The sequence below is a fragment of the Corvus moneduloides genome, chromosome 1 (assembly GCF_009650955.1).
Source record: "Corvus moneduloides isolate bCorMon1 chromosome 1, bCorMon1.pri, whole genome shotgun sequence".
NCBI lineage: Eukaryota > Metazoa > Chordata > Aves > Passeriformes > Corvidae > Corvus > Corvus moneduloides.
In genome coordinates this window covers 22565941-22585220 of record NC_045476.1, presented here as the reverse complement: position 1 = coordinate 22585220, position 19280 = coordinate 22565941, and positions in this window count along the sequence as shown.

Below are 19280 nucleotides of genomic sequence, written 5' to 3'. Positions count from 1 at the left end.
AACAGGCTGTGTATTCTGAGCCTGAATTTTCTCTCTTCTCACCCCAATCCATCTCATTCAGTACGTGGTGTTTTTAAGAGTCAGAGTTGCTGTAACATGTGGAAGAATGACTCCAAATTTTTTGCAGTACTAGCAGCCAGCCAAAGGCAAAACACATTACACTATTTTCATGAAAAACAGGCAGAAGCACAGGCTTCTGGCAGAGCCCATATTTTAACTGGTGCTTCAATTTTAATATGATTTTTAGTGAACCGTCTGTATTAGTTGTGGCTGTAGCTGACTGCAGTACCTTTAAGGCTCTTTATGCCTTCTTGAGTCAGCTTTTGGAAGATAGATATGAAACACTGATAGCAAAAGCAAAAGCACCTTAAACATGCACCCAGATCATAGCAACGCACATTTGAACCATTGCCCGGTGGAAGATAATAGTAGCCTAAAAAAACCCCAAAACTCAAATCCAGAGAAAATTCTGGATTTTGTGGTTGTTGTTGTTTTAATTTACATTTCAAAAATTCTAGAAATGTTAAAAACAATAAAAGAAACCACAAGATGCCAACCTCTAACTTGATTTAAAACTGAAGTATCTGGAACCTCATTGTAAGAATAAGGGGAGATCCAGACAGTGGATGGCACTTTCTACAGAGTAAATCAGGCGGTGCATTTTTTTTAGGTGATTATCAATGACAGTTCAAAGAATATTTTTCTTAACCACAATGTCAATCTCCTCAGATATATTTCCCACATCTCTTAATATCTACCATCCAAACTTTACAATTACTTAATCAACAGTAATTAATACTAGAATGGCTATTAAAGAGCTCTTTTAGCATTTTGATGCACAGTTACCTTCTGAATTGTTTTAAAATTGAAATTATTTTGTGGAAAACTATGGTCAATGTTCAGTTCTGAAGAGTATTCATACACTGGATTTTTCTCCCATGTCAGAGAGGTCTTTCAAAGCATTTCAAATATTAGGAATTAATTTTCACTCCTGTGGGTAAACAGTAAAAAAGCTCGTACACAGTGAACTTGTTCTAATTTAGGCACAGAGTCACAGCAAATTTAAACTCAGGCACTTCTTACTCTTGTTGCCATGTTTTAGACAATAATCTAATTTCCCATCTGCTTAGCATGAGGAATGCCAATGAAACTGATAACTCATTTAGGACTAGAATGATTTTAAATTGCATATTTAGTGGACATCTCCTAGGATTAATCCAAAATAGAAATCTAAAAAGTAATGTCTCTTTATCTTGTTAAAACCCCAGATCTCTACCCCCTTTCCTATAGTTACTGCTTATGCATGAGTCTGGTATGTGTTTATTTATTTACCAATATTTTTCGGCTTAGACTGTCCACATGAAAGTGAAAAGCAATTCTGTGACTGGATCATCAAGAAGGAACCTCTGGCCAATTCACACTTCAGTGCATGACTTATACCTGAAAGTATAAGTTGATATAACTCAAGAATGAATTGCTATGGTATTATCTTCTCCTCTCGATTTATTCTTTTTCTCTTTATAAAATACAGCATAAAGTGCAATGGGACAGAACAAAATTCATTGGTGCGTGCAACAATACTTCCTAATCCCAAAGTACTTTGGTGCTACCACATTGTTTAGTTAACAACTTAGTAGTTTGACAGGACTGGCAAAGTTAACACTTGGTTCATGGCACTGGTGATAAAAGTTTAAATGCAGCATGACCTACTGGTTTCAAGAAAAACTTTTTTCAAAATTATATGTGTATGGCGTGTTTCCTTTGGCACTTATTAAAAAAATTAAAAGTTATTTTTAGACATAATTTAACTACCCATGAGCTTCCCAGAATATAAAAAAGTTTGACAGTAAAGATGAGATTCCCTTTCATGCGTCTCCAACCCAAAATTTCCTTAAATCTGACAAACAATGAAATACTTGCAATGCAAGTCCTATAGCATGTGCTTCTTGCTTCTTCCCCAAACAAACCCCACGCAATTTCTCAGAAGGTACATTCCTCTGTAATTCCAATAGATTTTAATTTGCATATACTTCCACAGATTAATTGCAAAAAATGCATGAGAGGTCAATTTATGTGCTGTATAATTTGAGATGATTCCCTGTAGAGCCCTGTTTAGTGCAGCCCTGGACAGCTTTCCATGCATTTAAAACCATAAGCAAGGGAGGGCATGGGCTGTGGAGCTGATACCAAGGAATCCTCCTCCTGCTTCCACTTCCACGGGTTCTCAGCTCCAGACTCCCACTCACCAAGCAGGAGGGATGACACATATGAGCATATTGCTGGAGTCAAGGGATAGAAGAATTCAAATAATTCATTGTTTTGATCCTTGGTTTTTCTCTAGCAAGCTCAGGGTTGTTCTAACACTGCTCTACCTCCAAAGAAAGGCAGTGCACGTAAAAGCATTGCTGGGTGGATTTGAAAAGCACTTCACACTCTCTTCAGTGAACTGAGAGTTAATCCAGTTTGAGAGGGAAGGAGGAATTTTTACATCATTTACCAGCTTATGAATTTTAAGAATAGTGTAAGTGAATAAACCAGAATATTTATTTTATTTTATTTTGCTCCTTACAAGAAAACAGCATTAAAGCTTGAAATTTTTAAGAATTTGTGTTTGCCACACTAACAGGTGCCAAAGGTTAACAGTACTGTCTGCTCCTTAAAACACCTTGGAGATGTCAGAAAAACTGAAGCCCTTGGAGATTTCAGATGCTCCCACTTGAAAGTCTATCCAAATAGTGATTAATTACTGGTTATTTCAACAGTGGAAAAAAATTTGCCTGTCACTTAATAAATGCCTGTTACTGAAATACATGTATTAGCAGTAATATTCTGAGCTCGTAATTCATTTATACCATGTTCACGTTATCATTATAATTACTAGGGAAAATATTTTTCATTAAATTATCCACTTTGTCTCAGTAGAAACCCACACTGTATTCACAACATGTCAAATATTTTCATTTCTTTCTATTATTTTCCATTGAGTAGAACAATTCAGTGTTAAATCTGTTTGTGCTGTTTCCAGATTGTAGGAGCTCGTTCTTGACTGTTGAGCTTGGTGAGGTTGTTTTAATTTTATTTTAAGAAAAATGAAGAGAATTCCCTTCTCAGCAGCCCTAGGTTGATACAATGCTGCCATCACATGGCACGCATTTGGCACAGCACGTGGGAAAGGGGAAAGTTTCCATCCTAAGCTACATTCCAACAAATATTCGCTTGTACAGACCCTGACTACGCACGCAGATACTTGGCAGCTGGGAACCGCTGACGATTATTATAAATCTAATAAGACCCAGTGTTTTCCCGTGTCAACCTCTGATACGTGGGAATGCTGGATTTCATAATTTATAAATTTAGAACGATTTTTGTCTCTTATAACTGCTAGGGGGAACTTGCTAATGTCACGAAATACACATCCCAGTTACTGAAAATGGAACACAGAGAAAAAAGAAATTAAATAAAAAAAACCAAGAAAATCAAAGCAAAAAGTTGTTTGTTTTTTTTTTTTTTTTTAACTTGTATTTTGTAACTTCATGCTGACAGAGAGGCAGGGTCGATGAAGTCACAGGGTCATAGACATGACAACAGACACGCCCCTCAAAATTAAACACTTTTAGGATTATACCTAGCATAAATATTTTAAAATATATCTTATTTTAAAAGAACACCTCAGTTAATTTGTCCCAGCATGACCACCCAAGCATTACTTTAGGTTGCATGTCAGATTTTCTTTATTCATTCCAAAAATAAGAGAGAGATTGAATCAAACTAACCAAAACTTTGTAAACCAAGACTAAGCACTGTAAACATTAATAATCTTGAGTTGACAGGGAGATTCCAGCCATAAGAAACTAGCAATGTACTTGTTTTTGAAACAATGATCCCCAAATCCCTCTAAAACCATTCACAAGACCACAGGCAACTACATGAGGATGAGAGAAATCGTGCAACAAAACATTTATCCAGAAGGAAGAACGAAGAGTGAAGAAAATGTAGACAATCCACTCAGGTACCAGAAATGAGCATTTAATCAAATGGATCCCATCCCCTATCTTTACAATAAATTAATTACAGAGCATATAAGGAGATACTGAAATGTTCCCAGTTTGTGCTTCATCTCTGATATTTTCCTTGCTAAGATAGTTACCAAAAGAGACTTTGTGTCCTTGTAACAACACAAATGAGGAAACCCCGATGCAAGCAGGAAAAGTTGGTGTTTGATAATGGATAAGTAAATTTGATACATGCATTGCTAAGTGTGCTTTACAGAGTGGTATTTTCTCAGTTACTCAGGGAAAATCGGCTGATGTAAGCCCGCACACAAACAGAAAGCTTTTCATTTTTAAAATAAAACATTATTGCTTCTATGAGCAAAGTTCTCAAAATATTTTCTTTTTTTTCTGTGTATGTTGTTCTGGTTTCTTCTGAAAGAATTGTAGTATTAGCACAATAATGCTGCTTTTCAACTTTTTCAGCAAGATATATATGACCATGTGTTCCAAAATTCACCAATAATTTTATCTTTCCAGGACATACAGCTCCTATTTGAAATTAGACAACAGTTAAAGACTTGGTTGAAAGAGTCATTTTTCCCCTGTGACTATTGCTGCAGCAAAGCATAGAAATGCCAAGATGTTTGTTATTTTGAAGTTGAAAGAAATATAATCAATTGGCTACTCAGTTATTTTGGAGGCAGTGATTAAGCTGCAATAGGAATATCTGAGAGGGAAAAGGGAGTTCTGTACCAAAATCAAATGGTTTGTACTTTGGCAATGTGCTACCATTTGCTCTCAGTATCAACAATGCTAACTTTCACACACATCACTCTGCCTACGAGTTAATGGAAAATGAAAATTGCCTAGCACACCTATTGGAAACTCTGTAAACCCACGAACTCTGTAATTGAAGGTCAAGCCACAAAGCTAACAAAAATTTCCCTCCCCTTTTCTAATCTGTCCCAAGACTTGCATCACTTTCAGAAACATGTGAGTGGTCCTATGCCACACCCAGCAGTGACCAGACCAGGAAGACATTTTCTGATATTATGAGTTGCTTTGTACATCATTGCACCCGGGCAGCTTCCAAGTTTTTCACGGGTGATTATGAAGACAGGGGAGAAATGCTACTGAATGACTACTGTTTCTACTTTCTTCAAATTTTCTAATTTCTCCTTAAAATGTTCTGAGGTTTCACAGTCATAATGGTTTATAATCTGTGTTTACAAAACACTATAATGTATTTGTAAAGCTTGCATTACAAAAAAGTACTTTTTTTCCCTACTGTAAATGTAAGCTATATAAAGATACCACAAAGAAGCAGGAAAAATAATCATGGATTTCATTACTGTTAAACACATAACTTGTGTGAAAACTTGTTCCAGGGCTCATGAATAAGGAAGGGACCTGTTATTCCCAGCTCATTCTCTCAATTTTTTAAATATTGTATAACTTATTATGTTTATTCCTACCTCAAACAGAGCAGTGAAAATAACATTTTCTTATGTAAACAGGCTGGATGATTACAGGAATCTTGCTAAATGTTGATTTTGTGAAGGAAGATGTTCAAGACAGTTGTTTGAATTGTATTATATAGTGACTTATATATTGATTTGAAAAAGTGCAAGTGTAATGGTATGCATTTACAATATGCTTCATATTATAATTATTATGACCAGAACTGGATAACATTTCTGAGGGCAGTTGAAACACATCTTCGAGAGAAAAAATGGATGAAATTCTTCCCTAAAACACTCCTTCAGCAAGTATTATCCTGTACTTCCTTTTCTAAAACAAGCATTACTTATACCAAACATATCAGTAAGTCCAAAGATCATCACATGCAGCATATTTTAGGTAATTAAGTGGCCCCCAGAATCCAGACACATTCATATTTTCCCCATAATTTGGTGCTTTATCTTTGGATCATGTAGACCTATATACCAAACATCCTATACTGCGGCCCTGGCCTTGTGAGGGGAGAAAGAGGATAAATAGTCTGCCTCAGTCTTTCAGTGACTGTTCTTCTTCTATCAGATAAGCTCAGCTAGCAGGTGCATTGATAAGTGGCCTAAGCCAAGCTCCATTTCTGCCTTCCTACTGTGAGGGGAGATAATAGATCCATTTTATTGTACTTATCCTGCACAGCCTAGCTTTAATTGGCCAAAAGAAGTATAGAGGATCTTATTCTTCCTCTTCTTCCCTCTCTCTCTCTCTTTGATCTGATCCTGTCTTGTCTTGAAAAAGTCACCTAAGTCCTCAGCTTCCTATAATAACAGCTATTGTCATAAATACAATGTTTTAATCCACAAAATACTAGCTCATGATCAACACGATTTTAGTACATTTAGAGCAAAGTAATTTTATCATGTGGGACAGTAAATCTGCTTGCATCTACTTCTAAATGAATTTCCCTGACTGGAAAACTGTACTTATATGAATGCACTCCTTTTGGAAAAAGAATTGTGAAAACATCTTTAGTTTTTCATTGATTTTATAACAAAAGGAAAAGTATACAGAAAAATCACTCATGAAAATTTGCAGAAGTATTGTAACTACCCATCTTTATAAGGGTTGTAGTTAATGCAGTTTTCATGAAAGTTGTTCTCTCCACAGCACTACTTAAAAGAGTGGGGTTTCTTACATGTATTCTCATCTTTATTCTGTCTGATATTGGATTTTTGTAGATTTAGATCAAGCCATAACATTAAAACTGTTAAGCAATGCTTGGATAGGGGGTGTGCATGTTTAATACATGCCCCCATCAGGTAAATGGACTCTCCATGTTTAAATTCAGTAGCTTATAAAGACTTTTTTTTTTTAGTTTACATATGTAATGTGGAATATGAAGAAACTTTCATCAGTCTTTATGTGTCTTTACCACTTCTACTTTTCCTCAAAGAATCATTTTAGAGGGATCAGGACACCTGTAGTATTTGAAGATGAAGGAAACTTCCGTATTCAAATTCTCCAGTTCTAGTTAGCACTGTAAGAACAGGTAACGTGGTTTTCATTTTGGTACCCCACGACATCCAGATTTAAATGATTACTTTAAATAAACAAGCCTCCAAGACAAGTCTAACAGTTCTGACTTGGACTAAACCAGATTGTAAGTCTTTTTGCACTGTCTCTGATTTAACACAATGCACTGCAATGAAGGCAGAGACCACATCCCTTTGTCAAATTTTAAGAAGCCCTTCAAATAATAACTGATGGAAAACTGCAAAATCGTGAGTTCTGCCTTGAATTGAAAGCTATACATAATGCTGAAGAGCTCTGTACAGAACCACTACCATCTGTACAGAACAAAAGCATGTTTCTTCTGTTCCTGGAAATAGTCTGAACGTTAGGCCTGTGATGAATGAAAAACTGATAACAGGAAACTTAACAGAAGCCTTGCCATAGGTGTAATTGAGAGGAACTCAGCCCAGGAAACTTGCCGTGTGTCCAAGCATTTTCAGGAAGACTCTACTAAGTAAATGCTGTGTTATTTTCACTCACATAATGTAGAACAAATTCTCTTGTTCTACATCATAACCTTTAATGTAAGAATCTTGTGGGAAAATCATGTGTTTTCAGCTATTCCAGGCATTCAAAATTTTAGGCATTGTTTTTCTGTTCTTGGCTTCCAGACACTGTCCTATAGGAATCCAATGTGAAGACACTGGTAAGATGCTCTTGCTGAGTTTATAAGGTATTTGGAAAATCAGTTTGAATTCTAGCAGTTTAAAAGCCTTGACTGCTACTATTAAGTACCACTCTGACTTAATCTGATAACACTTTTTCAAAATAAGTATTTAAGAAGGCTCTGTAATAGAGTACATTGTCCTAATTTAGGCACCAGAGCTTTTTTAATTGATAGTGATTAGTGAACTTTCTAAATCTGTAAAACTTAGCAGGCTTAAGCTTCCAGCAAATACCAGTGTCTATTTTTACACCACAGCTTTCATTTAAAAGAAAAGCAAATACATCAGCCTGCAGATGCTGATGCTGCAAACATCCCCCAATAAAGGGCTTTTATTCCACTTACCATGCAGCAGGAATGTCTCCACACATCATTGCATGTAGACTAAGATTCGGGCTTTTTTATCTGGCCTGTTCCAACCAGAAAGAGAAAACTAAGTTTTGTGGGGTTTTTTCTGTTTGGTGGGTTTTGGGTTTTGAGGTATTTTTTCATTAGAGCATTATCTAGAGATCAACTATTTATTTCTGGCTAAAATCTTGACACAAACTTATTCAGAGATCAATGATCTAACCAGACAACAAGTGAGACTGAGAAGCAAGTTTTACCTAGCCTTTCATTTTACTGATTATGATCACTGCCTGTTTTGTTTCTAACTCTGATTAAACACTGCTTGTGTAAGGTAAAGCAACTTCACCTGTTTCTTAGCACAGGTTCTGGAAATCTGAAAATTATGTACAAACAAATTAGTGATGCTGTTATGCTCTGAGTTGGAGCCTACTTGCTAGGCTATGTATAAATGCACAGGAGTACACACAAAGAGCCCCAAGCACTGGTAGTTTGAACGATAAAGTTGGGGGGAAGCAGGTACATTGACATAAAAGGCAATTAGAGGATTAGAGCTTTGTGGTTCAAATACTTCCTTATCCTGTCCATGTCCTTGTCTTTTTAAACCTGCTCCATATTGCCTTTTGTGAGCAAATTTACATCATCAGCCAGAGGAGCAAAGGTGCTCTTCAGAGCTGAATCAGGCTGCTCAGTCTCCACCAGGTGTTTTAAATGGGATGGAACTCACAGTCCCCTTGGGCAAATTGTCCCAGTGCATAACCACTCCTAACACAGAGAAATTTGGGGTTAAATACAAATGAAACTTCTCTAGCTGTAGCTTGTGTCTTCTGATTGTCCCACCACTGAGCACCTCAGGCTCCACCTTCTCTACAACCACCCAAAAATTTGTATAAATATCACCAATCTCTTCTTCTTGGCATCTTCACTCCAGCCTGGAGAAATTCCATCTCTCAGCCTCTGCTTGTATGTTCTGTGCTCCAGCCCTCTGACCACCTTAGTGTCCCAGTTCTGCAGTTTGTCAAAAATCCCTCCTGCATGGAGCCTGAGGCTGGGGGGTGTCCCAAAAGCATGGACTACACACACCTCACAAGTTCTAAATTCATGGGAACCCTCTCTTTTCTTAGTCTGTCAATCACTTGGGTCCACATGGTTGCCCAAATTATTTTCTAAAATGCTGATTTCCAGATGGTCAGATGCAGTTTCTGCTGTTGAAAGAGACTATTCCACCCCAGATGCAAACTTCTGCCTTTCCGAGCTTGATGATAGCTCATTCTTCCAAGTAAGAGCAGATGGCTTTATTCTAAAATTTTATTTGCTTCCATCCTCTGCTCCAAATTATAAATAAATAAACACAACTAAAGAAACTTTTCATTCTGTCATTAATCACCCAGACTTTTCTGTGAATTTGATCTGCTTGGCAATACCAGCCATAGTAAATATCTGGAAAATCTCTGATTAGCAGAGATGTCATTCATATCAGCAGCATGTACAGATTTAAATGAAATTATAGAGCATGAAACCAAAACAATGACCTCCTTAATACAGGTTGAATTCTATGATACTTTCATATTCAATTAGAAACTTCTTTACCTTAGAAATAATTTTGCTAGACCATGGATTTTATCCATGCCAGTGGCAGAAGCTGGACCATTCTACAGTATTTTCTATTTTATCCCTATGTACCTTTTGGCTTGATAATCAGTAAAGGATTTTTTTACCCAAATAATAATGCCTCTAGCCATACTGACAGATACTTATGTATTTCACGTTAAAAATCTCCATAGTAAATGCAGATAACTCTCCTGTTCAACCTGTGATCCTCAAATAGTTTCTATAGAACTCATAGCAATGAGTAAACAAGAGAACCTCACAAAACACCACTGTGCTCAGTGAGCACTGGGCAGATGCAGTGGACATTCTATCTTGCCTGACTGACTCCAGGTTTCACATCTTGAAGAGTTCATCTTCTGCAGGCTTAGCTACTCTTAAAAGGAACAGCTGACTCCTCAAGAAAATTGCAAGTCTTAAAAAAGAGTATACAAAATTCTTTAAAATCTAACTCAAATTACTGAAGCAATTATTTCTTACAAAAGCAGAAACTGAGAAGGCAGCCTTAAAATTGGCAAAAAGATATCCTGGGAACACATTTTCACTTGAGAAGTGGAAGCCTGTAAAGCAATATTCAGGACAGCACCTGTGATAAGCTGAAGGAACAAACTATGTATGTTCAGAGCTGCATTACAGGAAGTTGTCTAACAAAAGTAGAAAACAGGTGAAAAAAAATCTAGCAATGGCAAGAATAAACTCTTATCAGAGAGTGCTGCAGAGGAATTGAAAAGATTGTTTAGTGTCCCAGCTAAGGTCCAGTCAGACTGAAAAAAGACACTTTTCCAAGAATAAAGCTGGAATCAAAATGTACAACAAAACCTAGCTTAGCTTTGCATAAGTCAGCAGCAGCTGCTGGTGAAAATTGACTGCCAAAGGGGCAGTGAACAAAACACAGAAAATGCTGCAGGATGGCTGGCTTCTCCAAAGCCTAGCAGAAACTCACAATGGAAAAGTTAAGTGTTAGGAAAGAGAGAATGTGTGTGTACACCTTTATTGCTCTTGCCTTTCCCTTTGCACACTATGTACCTTTGAGTGAATGAATAGATGATGGTTTGTTTTGAAGAAGCTGCTTTTGACTCATTTGAACCAGCCTCTGTCACAAGTCCCTGAACTAAAAAGGCTTAGAGGTGAGCAATGGAGCTGAGCCTGTCCCTTAATACTGCTTGGAAATCAAACCCCAGATAGACATGGATATCAGGAGAGTGGCTTACAGGGAAGGGTCCTCAAATCAGGATGAAAGGATCTCAAAGCACTGCTCACCCTTCAGCTCCCCAGTGTGCCCTTGGACCCCACAAAGCCATAGTTTTGCCTTTAGAAACAAATATACACACCCTTGTGAAAAAGTTTTCACTCATTATCCTTAGAGAGGGCATTCTCTACAGAGGTTAATGAGCAAAAGCAAATGGCATTTAACAGCCAAAATCCTGCCTCACCAGGAAAGCTGAACTAGTCAGTGTCATGGGCACTGTATTGTTATTGAAAATAAAAAATTCAAGAGGGATTGTAATCCACGTTCCCACTTCTGGGTGCACTGCACGGTTTCCATAAAGCCCAGTATATAAAACTGGTTGCTTAGGTAGTGCTACAGAAACAGCAACCATAGGAAGCTGGTTTTGGCAAGGGATCCAGCTGTTGGGTTAAAAATAATCTCAATAAAAGATAAAGAAAAAGTAGCAGGTTCCAAAGGAAGAAATCTGATAAAATTAAAGTGTAATAGACACTTCAAACTGTGTGATCTGACCTAATAAGTTATTAATAGGGAACCATTACTCTTCATACATTTTTTATGAGGAAGGCATTGCCTTTTTGTCAAGATTAGTGGATTATAAAATATTTGTGCTACACAATATAAATGACCCTACCTATTAATAAGTCTCTGGAAAGATATGCTTAAATTGAATTACATTAAGAAGAAAAGTGCCAACAGAAAATTAGGCATAATTAATGAGAACACATAAATAAACCAGAGATAGAGGGAAAAGGACATTCTTTCCATTGATCATTTTAAGGATTAATTGCTGATATGCTCTAATGGCATACCAACTATTACTGTTTTTATAAGGACCATTTCACAGAAGATGAAGTCCATGTAACTATGAATATGTATTGCAATTTATTGCCAGAAGATAATTACACTGATCACATAACTCTAATTAGTCAGTACAGTACTGAAAGCCAAAAGATACAGCTTAAAATTTCATATACAATAAAGGTTCATTACACTCTTCCAATAAAAGAGTTTGGTTTTGGTTTTTTTTTTTTTCTTTTGCTTATATTCAAATACTCAGCCTTTCCTGAATGTTTTCAGGACAACCAGCACTGAAAGTGAGGACATGAGCAACACTGCTGCTATTTTCCAGACCCTTTCAGAACAGTAATACCTGGGAGATGCAGGAAATTATTTTTCACATCACATTCACATAAGGGACAAAGTGAATAGAGTTACATGGTGTATGAGCACTCCAGCCTTCTCTATTTGCCAGAATATATAAGGTTTCCTTGGATATCACAGCTCTGCCTCCAGGGTGTGCAGCCACATCCTGGTTTTCACAGACTCACAGAAACTTTTGAAGGCTTTCATTATTAATCAGGAATGTAAATATGAAGCTTTATTACTCAATCTTTTAAAATATATCTTAGAAATTATAAATAGCATAATTATTTTGCTCACAAAGTCCTCAAAATAAAATAATTTTTTTTGAAAAATTAAATAAGGCTCTTTTTCCTAGGTGGAAGAAAAGAAAGAGGACCCATTCATTAGAAATAATCCACCTGAAACAAAACACCTTACACTAATCCCCTAAAAACCTTATCTACTCCTTGACACTGTTGTAACAAACACTTCCAGAGTACTGTGCCAACATTGCTCATGTGTTCAGTGGATTTTAATTAGAGCTCTGAAAGCTTGGGAAAACTGTCCGAGCGAGCAAGCTGCTCTTTTCAAACGGCAGCACAACTGTCCTTTTACCCATGCCCCAATCAGAGCATATGTTTAATTAAAACCAGTGCAAATAATGAAGACAGAAGAGAAAAATCTCCTTCCCACAAATTAGTGAGGAGAATATCATTAAGAAGGTGCACAGCAAGCTGAAGAAAGCAACCCATGTTGTTCTTTAGTTGTACTCTGACCTGGATGTCTATGGATACGTCTTGGGGAAGCATTGTTTGTGAATGGTATGAATGGCTTCATATACAAGATTCTTTAAATGCTTTAGAGAGAGCAGAGGTATTTAAGGATGAATAGCAAAAGGAAAACTAGAGCAAATAAGGGCACAGAGAGAGGTAGAGAGAGAGTTCTGACTTGTTCTGCTGTTGCAGTAGTAATCACCTCAAATATTTGTCAGATAATATTTATTTTTCTAATTCACCTTGAGAGAATGCCCATCCATCTGTCACCTTTACTAAGGCAAACCAATTCCCCAGTCCACCTCACCAAGTGGGTTAGAGGATATGTCCTATTCCTCCTGCAGCATCAATCTGCCAGCCTAGTGAACACTCTCACTTTGTTCTGCTCTGGAATCCACCACAGACTGTGTGAGAATAAAACCCACAACAACTAGGGCAGGAGAGAAAGAGTCCAGTGGTAAGAAAGTGCTGTAGCAGCCAAGAAGGAAAACCTTGGGCCAGCTGTGTTGTGATCACTCCATCCAGGAAATTCAAGGTCATTACAGAGAGACATAAGATGAAGATCAGCTGGACCACGGTACAGAAAACACATCAGTGAGTAGAAAGAACATGAGATAAGAATGAAGATTAAAAGCAAAGGAATGGCTGTGCGGTGTGCATGTGTAAGAAGGAAAAATTAAGCACAAAACCAAGGATGACAGTCACAAGAGTAAAAATAAATCAGTCACATTCTACATTACTCTGATGCCTAGTTATTGAAGTAAGTTTGAATATGAAAAATATCAATAAAAGATGGGATGTCCTCATGCAATCTATCATCGTGACTTGAACCTGCACAAGAAAGCTAGCAATACTGAGCCTGAAGTTTTTCTAAAAGTTACCAATGCTGAGCCTAAAACTGTTGCTTTGCTTTTGAAAGAAAATTGTAGAAAGGTTGGTATTTCAGGGATATCAACCACATTCATTTTTATATATAATTATTCATATAATTACAAAAATAAGCACTACAGAGAAAAGAATAATTCAAAAAGATCAAAATAAATGTAAAGAGACCTAGACAGTATGTGAAATGCTTCTGGAGGATCTCTAATTAGCATTGCTAGACTGTTTGTCCTATTAAATCAGTATACAAACAATCTCTACCTAGAGCTGGGGTCAGGAGGGTTACTTCTGAGCATTTCTGAATGCTCAAGATGTTTAACAAATACTGAATATCGGTGCTAAATATGAAATAATTTTGTGATTATCTGCTGTGCAAATGAAGAGAAAATTTAAGATCAATAATAATTTTTTATATATATGCTGAAAAATGAGGATGAGTTCTCTCATTGGGGCACAGAGTGATACAAGGATAAAGGCTCAGGAGTTCTTATTTTTTAAACCAATGGTAAGGTACATCTGGACTTCTCTGTTTGGGTAGTTGCAAGTCTTTGATCTTTCAGCTACATTTAGCAGATTGAAAAGACAGTAAAATGGAATTTGAGAGATGATATAGATGCTCAATAGCAGTTATTAAAAAGTACAACGGTTCAGGGTGAGAAGAGGGCAGAAGACTCTTTTGACCTTAAGGAGTAGCATATTATAATGAAGATCTTCTACACAATTTAAAGATTTCTCTGTTCTAAAGGCTCCACTGTAACTTTTTGTAATTAAAAGAAAAAAGGGAGGAGGGGTTGTTTTAAATCTTGAGAGGAAAGCTGCCACCTGCAGTTTGTATACCTATGAGACAGTAACAACCAGCATAGGAAGCAAATGTTTCATCATCAAGCCATTGGTTGTATTACCAGGTGAAAGACTTTGTTGAAGTGCCTGGGAAGTTCAAAGCCATGTTTTCAAGAGCTGTGTGTATTGAGCTGCAGAAGCTTTACATGTTATCTCTGGATGAGGTTTTAAGCCCAGCTGGAGATGAAACACAGGCAGACGCTTGCACAACCTCCCTATTTATCTGCCACTCCACTGGAATGGGGAGGCGAATTGAAGTAAAATTTGTATGTTGATACAGGAACAGTTTAATAACTGAGAATAAAGTTCGATAAAACGACAATGGTAAATAATTATAACGCTGAAAATAAAAAGGAAGAAAAACTAAAGCAAGTGATGCACAATGTAATTGCTCACCACCCAGTGACCAGTGCCAGACCGCCCTTCCCAAATCCTGATCGTCCACCCTTCTGGTAACTCCCCCAGTTTTTATACAGGCATGATGTTCCATGGTGTGGAATGTACATTTGGTCAATTCAGGTCACATGTCCCAGCTATGCTCCCTCCCAGTCTGTTTTTTTTGCATACCTCCTCACTGTCAGAGCACGAGATGAGAGGAAAAAAAAGGCCCTTGACTTAGAATAAACACAATTTAGCAAAAAACCAAAACATCAGTGTGTTATCAACACCTTTGTCATTCCAAATCCAAAACACAGCACTGTATCAGCTGCTGAGAAGAAATTAACTCCACCCTAGCTGAAGTCAGGACATCAGGAATAAAAAACTATTTGCTAAGCATTTTCTGACAAGTAGCTGCAAATTTTTTCAATTGTTTTTCAAGTTTCTCATGGAAGCAGGATGGCTGCAGGGAGGTGGTAGGTACCACACATACATCTGGAGGCAGCTATAAAAGAAAATTCAAAAAAACTATTCACATCCCTAAGAGAGATTATTCTTAAATTAATGCCAACTGCACTTGAAGTCATAGTCATCTATAAATGTAATTCAGTGTGTACAAAGCATATTACTGATTTCTTAGCTTACAGCCTTATAGATACTACTTTACTCTTTGCCTTACTCTTTTAGATTTCAATACTCATCAGACTGAAGGATGTCCCCCCCCCCCAATACTGCATCCAAGGTATTTATACGTCTTTTTCTCTCCAGAGCCTAGGACAAATTAAAGAAACATGAAGCTCTGATATGCTTCAAGGACTGCTTATTCCTAAAGCACTGCTGTTCCTAGAATGCCCGCTTTAAGAGACTGTGTTGCTGAATTGTGATTTGCGTATGAATGCAGCTACAGTTTGAAGGCGAAGCTACTAACTGGGGAAAAAAGGTGCAATAATCAGTAGCGACACTGCCTTCATTTAACTTTCCTTAGTACAAGAACGTTGTGGTATTTAAAATGAGCAGAACTCAGATTATGTTTCTGTACTGTCACAAGCTGACCCTGAATTTGGGTGTGGTAGAAGAGTTTCCAAAAGTTTGAATATTTTTAGCTTTGAGTCTTGAGTTGTCCCTGGCTTTAAGATGAAATGACTGCTGACTATTTTTCAGAGGTATATTGGTTTAAAATTTTATGTTTCAAACACAAATAAGAAGCGATGTCTTAAAAAATCCTATGAAAAATAGCAGAGGAAGCACATTTTATAAGAAGCATGAGATATCCCATCTGACACTATTCAATAGGCTGTTTTGGTTCTCTAATTCGTGAAAGGCACTGTTCCTTGCAACTCTCTGAATGATGAAGTTTTGAGACGGAGCTAAATAATGTTCTCTTCTATCCCTACTCGTTCAAAAATAATTACCAGTGTAATAATTACCATTGTTAGGAGATTGGGTTGTTTATCATAGAGACTTTTTAAACCCACCTCATTATCCTCTCGTGTTGTTCTACAACTCCCAAGTCCTGAATTGCATTAGTGCTCCCTGATCATAAATCCTAGTGTCTGTCACAAGCAGCTCTGTTGAAGAAGAGGAGACACAAAAAGATTAAGAAAGATAGAAGGAAATTACAGACAGAAAACTAAATGTTGTTGAAAATGATCAGCAAACTATTACCTGATTTACCTGATCGGGTAGCACTATCTGCATATCTATCAGGATAGTGGAATATCATTAAACCAGTCATTTCCAACACCATTAACAAGCAGTGCTACTGACAATTTCAAACACAAGAAGTGCCCACTGGATATCAATCCTAACTAATTCCCACTTTGTATGGGTTAATCTTGTATATACCTTGCTTTTGCTGACTCCTTTCAGTTGATTTGGTTACATACAAAAGTTCCTCAATTATGTAACAGGGTTTGGGATATTTCTTAAAATTTTAAAAGCATCTGCCAATAATTCTACATTTTTTGCACATCTTGCTCCCTCCAAGGGCTGCAAGCCCCAGAGCTTCAAGTGCTGTCATCCAGAAGAAACAGCATAAGGAAGGAGGACTACTCCAGAATACGTTGTCCTCTTAAACCACATGATGCATTCAGAGAATTAAATTTTCAACAAGTCATTTACTGATAGCCACTCTGACACCAGCTTAAGTTTCTTGTGGTTCCACAGGCATTTATAGGACAGGCCTTTGTTATGGAAAGATGCTATGCAGAAGAATTTCTGCTTGCCTTTCTCTACCAAAGTGTGTTCTCACCAAAGAAGGTCAGAGTTAATAAAACACACACACACCTCCCAAATCCATTTAATAACTTTGCCTTTTAGTTTTCATAGCAATTATGAAATGGCAACAGCCCTCATCACAAGGGATAGGTGATTAACCAAAGTGCATTCACTATTGATGGGCTGCAAGTGTAAATGAAACTGCAGCAGCTCAGTGCTGTGGGATTTTAGAGCACATTTCTCACTGCCCAGCTTTTTTGAGATCGTTATCATTTCTCTGAAGTGAATACTCTTTGGTGGAACATTTCTTGCAATGGAATTTATTCACCATGCATGTGTAACAAAGTGGTATAAGTTGCACCAGGAGGTAATATCATTAGCATTTTCCTTTCCGGAGATATCAGGTTTTCCTTTTCCTTTCTTCTTCTTTTTCTTTTTTTTTTTCTCTCTTCTTGTGGAGGGCAGGAGGAATTGCAAAGAGTCCCTAAAAGAACAGAAGCCCCACCTAATTCCAGGCTTTAGATCACTGCAGTTTTAGCTCAAACTATGTAGTTGCTCAGATATAGCTAAAATACTTCTCATCTTTTCTCAGCTTTATTCTTGTACAAATCATGTATTTTCACCTAGGCCCTTCTTTCAGCAGTAACAGCTTACTTAATACCAATAATGTAGCAAATACATATATAGGCATTTACACACCTTTTAAAACCTTCTCTAATCTTCAGGCTTTCTGTCTCAAAGGAGGTTAGTTGCTACTTTGTGGAACTTGGTGCAGAGTCTCAGAGTTCTAGTAATATGAACCAAGACAATGATCTTCTGTGTTGAAAACTAATCACTCTCAATTTTATTTTAATTTCTGAGACCTCAAACAAAAATAATGCTGGATCAATAGTACAGGCTCAACGACAGGAAGCATTTTACCTAGATCTTAAGGAGCTTTCATTTGCCCTATTAAACATATTAAAGATCATCTCACTCTGAATTCTATAATTTTCCTTTGCTCCTTCTGAGTGTCTTTCCAACTTTGTGCTGCAGTTTCAGCTTAACACAGGAGTTGGAGTCTCTTATGGAAAAGCTTTCATGTTATATTCCATATTATTCAGGGAGTTGAAGTAGAATATTTTGCAGAAGCTTGCTCCAGACCTCAGTGTCAACATTTTTCTTTTTTCTTTTTATTTTCCATCCCTTTTTATTGGTTTGGTAACCTCAATAACCTGAGGAATCAGACAAGTCAGCAGGAGTTAAGAAATTTATGGAAACTACCAAGCAGAGTGGCATTGACATGTTGTAAAAGGAGACATTAGGGGAGGGATGAAAAGGAAAACATAAGAGGGCTTCATTTGGAATACAGGATGTAATTAAAAGCAAGCAGATTAAATCACCACACACCACCAGCTGAGTGTAAGAATTTGCTAAGTATCAGTAATTGAAGTTACATAGCACTGAGACCCATGGAATAATCTTGAGGTTCATGAAATGAAGCATATTAGGTAGGGTTTGTCAGGGTGCTAAGGAATTGCTCTGTTGTATCATTCTGGAGCTGGACAGAAATGTGCACTGTTTATTTCCACGATCTCTAAGTGGTGTGAGGTGGTATTCTGCTCTGTGGAGACGGGAAATTGAATATATTTCTTTCATATTTAAAGTGCTTCATGTAACCAATCTGGTACAGCACCATTCCAGTAATTGAGATTTGCATCAAAGGTTTTGTTGACTTCCCTATTCTCTCTGTCTTATCCTGTGACTGAACTGATGAACCATTTGTGATGAATATTAGTCACATTGCTCAATATGTCATTACAACATGTTCAGATGACAATAAAAGAAGCAGAAGAGTGGAAAATAATAGAATTAGTCTGCCCTGGAAAGAGTCTGTGGGTAGCCTACAAGTCACAGGGCACTACTACCCAGAAGTGCACTAACAAGACATGCAAGGATTTGGAGTCACTGAGTTCCTTGATCCCTTTCCTATTATCTCCAATGGTCCTTCTTTATGGCTGAAAAGTCTGCCAAGTGACAATTACATCCTGAATTGCTGCCTTGTGAAGTGAGAACTGAACAGGCTTTATGCCATCTATAAAACAGGCCGTGCAGTCTGCTTGGTGAAATGTCCCTTGCTTATACAAGGTCAGGTGCAAAAGGTGCCATTTGATCACTCTGGTCCTGCTGTGCAAGACATCCGCCAGTGAATGGAGAGGAAACTG